At 48.8% G+C, this 4,813-nt stretch overlaps 1 protein-coding gene across 1 annotated transcript in view; it reads right to left on the bottom strand.

Annotated features, from left to right (window-relative positions):
- EHBP1 (EH domain binding protein 1) overlaps positions 1–4,813 on the bottom strand; it is a 355,074-nt gene that overhangs the window by 257,426 nt on the left and 92,835 nt on the right. The gene's annotated exons all lie outside the window — the stretch shown is intronic.

The following is a 4,813-nucleotide window of genomic DNA, read 5'->3' as shown; positions in this document are numbered from 1 at the left end:
CCCGTCCCCCAACGGGCTTAGTTTAAAGCCTGGTGGAGCAGGTCAGCCAGTCTGGCTGAGAAGAGCCTCCTCCCTAGGGAGGAGGCTCTAAAACATTTTATTTATCTAAAATATTAAAACATTTCATGTTTTAATATGCTATTCCCTAATCAAATAAGTGACTGATCTCTTTAATATTCTGTCTACCCTATTGTTTTGTTTGGTTGGGTTTTTGTGCTTTATTAAAAACAGCCGTGTGAGTTTGAAGAATTACCCATTCCACTTCTTGAGTCAGGGCCCAAACTTGTAAATCAGAATGTTTTTAACACTATGGAGTCCTATTTGAAATCTTTGGATTCTTCTTGTGAATTATATTTTCCCATGGCACCCTGGTTGAGAATCACTGAACTAACTATTAGGCCTGTGCAAATAGTGAAGTATTCAATTTGGATTTGGATTAGGATGATTTGGAGTACAGTGATTTGCATCATTGTCCCATTCAATTCAGCCAAATCAGAATCGGAGATTTGGCGCTGATTCGGAGATTTGGATCCGCCGGGGAGAGGTAGGCATAGCCGGGTGGCTGCAGGTTCTCCCACTACTCCTCCAGCCGTGCCTGCCTCTCCCTGGGCAGGGGGAGCCGCGGGAGAAGCCTCCATGGCTGCCCTGCCTGGCCCCATCCCCTGCCCAGCTCCCGCTTCCCGGCACTTTAAAAAAAAAACAAAGTCCCACACTCTCCGCTGCTGCAGCGGAGATCAGGGCACTGTCTGGGAGCTGGGGCCACTGAGGCTGAGTGCTGATAGACTCCGGCTGATTGCTGGAGCCACCCTAGGTCCCAGATGGCGCACGATCCCCGCTGCCCCCCCACTGCCCCGTGCTGTGCGGTGGGGCTCTGCCACAAGCCCTCAGATGCCCTGATTGCCACTGCCAGAGCCAGTGAGTGCGGGGATTTGTTTAAATTTTTCTTTAAATGCCAGGATGCTGGGGCTAGGCAAGGGGGAAGGGAAGGGCCATCAGGAGTGGGGCTGTGTTGGGGGGTGGAGATCGGGGAGCAGGGACTGTGCGGGGGTGCTCTGCCATGTGGCCCCAGAGCCCCCACAGCTGGTGAGCGCAGGGCTTTTTTTTTTTTTGATTCCCAGACTGCAGGGGCTGAGAGCTCTGCCACGAGCCCCCAGAGGCCCTGATCACTGCTGCCAGAGCCGGTGAGTGCAGGGCTTTTTTTTTTTTTTAAGTGATGGAACTAGGCTAGGGCTTAGTAGGGGATGGGGCCGGGCAATGCAGCCATGGAACCGGCTCCCTGTACCCAGGGAGGGGACCTGTGGGAGAAGTCCTCATGGCTGCCCCGTCCGGCCGTACCCCCCGCTTGGCCCAGCTGGCATGGGGCGGGGCGGCACGATGCAGGTGCAGCTCGCTCTGGGCAGCAGCATGGCCAGCATGGCATAGTCCCAGTGCTGCCTGTATCAGCGCTGGGAACGGGGACTATGCCCTGCCGCCACTTGCCAGCCAGCATGGGGGTAGGAGGGGGGAGGGGAGTGTGTGTGGTAGCGCTCGGAGCAGGGGCTATGCCCTGTTGCCACTTGCCCAGCCGGCAGGGGGTGTGATGTAAGCACAGCTCGCTTTGGGTGGCAGCAGGACATAGCTCTCACACCCAGTGCTAGCACGTCCACATCAGCACCAGGAGTGGGGGCTCTGCCCTGCTGGCATGGGGGGGCGTGGGATGCAGGGGCAGTAGCGCTGAGAGTGGGGCCTATGCCCTACTGCCGCTAACTTCCTTCCACCTAGAGCGAGTGGCACCTGCATTCCACACCCTCCCCCCCCCCACCCTGCCCCAGCTGGGCAAGTGGCAGCAGGGCAGAGCCTCGACTCCCAGCACTGCTGTACCCACATCCCATGCCCTGCCACCCTAGCTGGGCAGCTTGTCCCAGTCCCAGCCCCAGCCCCAATCCCTTCCTCCCCACGCTCTTTCTCTCCCCCTTTCCCAACCCCAACAGACTTCCCAGCTGGAGGCAGCTGTCAGCTGTCTATTTAGTCTGTGGCTGAATCTCCGAAGCAGCCAAATCTTTTCTGAAGCTTTTCCGAATAGATTCAGATGCTTCAAATCAATTCAGAACTTTTAATTGGTCTCCCAATTCAATTTGGATTCAGAGATTCGGTTCCCATATCAGGCCGAATCTCTTCTGAATTGAATCGGCTACCAAAGCTTCGCACAACCCTATGAACTAAAGCAATATTTTCGTCCAAGTAAGGCCTTCCAGGTAAGGCCTGATTCAATGCTCCTTGAAGGAAAATAGAAAATATCCCCTTGATTTCAAAGGATGCTGAATCAAGCCTATGAAGACTACAGAATCAAGACCTTCAGTACTATCTTTTTATATCTCATGGATATGAATGTTTACAATTTTAAGATGGAAAGTTTTTTTACTAATCCTGGTACAGAATTTTTGTATATTGTTATAGGTATTCTGTAAGGAATATTCCATAAAATGAATTTAAATATATATTTTAAAAATAAAATGACCTAGTCATTAGAAAATTAGTAAGAAAACTACACAATATTGTCTTATATTATTTTTCTAACATTTGAGTTTACAAAAAAAAAAAAAAAAGGTGTATAATACCTAGAGGAAACCAGTGGTGACGTGTAGGTGGTGCATGTGCATACCCTGACAGGCCATGCTCCCCGCTTAGGTGACAGACGGGGGGGCAGGCGGGAGCACCGACATTGGCTGCGAGGGACCCCCCCGATCAGCAAGATTGGCCACGGGCAGACCTCCCCCACCAGATGCTGATGGGTTGCTGAGGGCATGTGCCCCCCCCCCCGACTAAGGTGGCACTAGTCGCCCAGGAAAGTATATTTTGCACACATTCATCTAATCTTCAAAGCAATTATGAACTTTAATAAACAATACTTGCGTGTTTTACCACCAAAATGTTAAGTGTTGCTATTTGTTTAAATAGCCCTCAAACATACAAAACTTGGGGAAGCCATGAATAAGGGTGCAGACAGAAGTGACATTTTTCACACAATCAGCCCCTTAAAGTGCTCTACAGATGTGATATAACACATGCATGGCTGCACGGTTTTTTAAAATGGTCCATCACATGAAAAATTAATTCTAGTCCAATCAGGTATTAGGTTCAGGCATTCTGCTTTAGAATGCCGTAGGGCAGTGTTTCCCAACCAGTGTGCCGTGGAACAAAAATGTGCCGTCAGAAATTAACAGGTGTGCTGCAGCATTTTGCCAAGGCGATGAGCTACAATAGGTATGAGGATGGGGAATGCCTTAACAGGTGTGTCGTGGAAAATTTTTATTAATGTAAGTGTGCCTTGGGCTGGAAAAGGTTGGGAAACAATGCCTTAGGGAATTTGTGTTCCCTCAAGGGTTAACTTTTCATGCAGGGGTGAGCCTATCAGCAGAGAGGGATGGGGAAGGGGGCAGCATGGAGCAGCACGGGGGGGCTGGGGAGGGGGTGGAACAGAGCTCCCTCACCTTGTGGGCCTGGCCTGGCTCCCCCCAGACTCTGCAGCTGCTGGGACCCAGACTCAGACCCAGCTGCCAGGCAATGTCGGGGCTGAAAGTCTCCTCAGCTGTGGAACTCCCAGCCCTGGCTGCACATGGTGCACCCCTGTGGCTGGAAGCCCAGTCAGTTGATGGGGTTCCCAGCCGCAGGGGCAGACCCTGCTACACGTGCAAATTAAAGCTGGATAGCAAATAAAATTAGTACATATTTTCAAGATCTAACTTCATAGCTGGCTGGACCTTTTTATGATGCAATAGGTACTTTGCACATATAGCTGGTCTCAGTTAACTGCGCAATTAACCAGTTAATTACATAATAACTGTAACGTGTAGAGGGGGTCATAGTGTCACAAAAGATTTTTTTACCCTACTGAAAATCTATCCAGTTGGCACACCACATCTTCCTTTGCCACCTGGAAGAGACCTAGCAAATATACCATCGCTGTGTTTGTGACATGCCTGTGATCTAGTTGACTTGTACTATAGAGCTGGATGAGTCTGAAAGGGAAATATATTACACTTGCCACAAAAGCATGTTATGCTTAAATTTTTGCTTAAAGAAGCACCCAAGCAACATAAAGTTGACATTATGCAGCTTTAACATCCCTCTAAATCTGAAATCTGTTCACAACATTCCTGTCACATAACTCTATAACAACCATCAATGAATAGAAGAATGGGAAGAGCCAGCTGTTTTCAACAGTGATTCATTCTGTTCACCAACATGGTCTGGATACAGAATTACATTCTTGGCTCAATATTTATTGTGGCTTTACTTTGAACTGGAAATGGTGAGCACTGAATAAATGGACTGAAGGGCAGCTGTCTAGTTTCACTTCAGCTTTTGCAAACTGCCCTTCTTCCTTTTCAGAACTTGTTTTATTATGTAAAATATCAGCACTTTGAGGTTATCTTCAAAGTGTGAGCCTGTTTCTCCCACTTCTCTTTTCTCTCCTCCATCTCTACCCACCATACCACATTGCTACTAACTAACAAATTAATCTGCATCCTCCATTAATTCCACTGTATAGCAGTCTTGGAAAGCCGACAGGGACAAAATCGCCATTGTTGTCGGCAATCCCTCAATTCGAGGATGATCTCTACCACAGTTCATTGATGGCTCTTGAAGTGATTTAAGAGATCAATTGTTGAGCCATAAACCCATCAACAGAAGTTGCAGGTCTTTCTGCAGAGAGAGTAAGCTGTAGGCTAGAATTTCTCTCCTTTAACTTTCTTTGTTCTCTCTTCTCTGCTTTAGCTCAAAATGGGCTGCTGCTTGGTTGAGGCTGCAGTGTCACTGGAGTTGTTCAGCA

This window comes from Alligator sinensis, unplaced genomic scaffold (genome assembly GCF_000455745.1).
Source record: "Alligator sinensis unplaced genomic scaffold, ASM45574v1 scaffold219_1, whole genome shotgun sequence".
Taxonomy (NCBI): Eukaryota; Metazoa; Chordata; order Crocodylia; family Alligatoridae; genus Alligator; species Alligator sinensis.
Note: the sequence above shows the minus strand (reverse complement) of the source record. Positions and strands in the feature narration are given on the sequence as shown.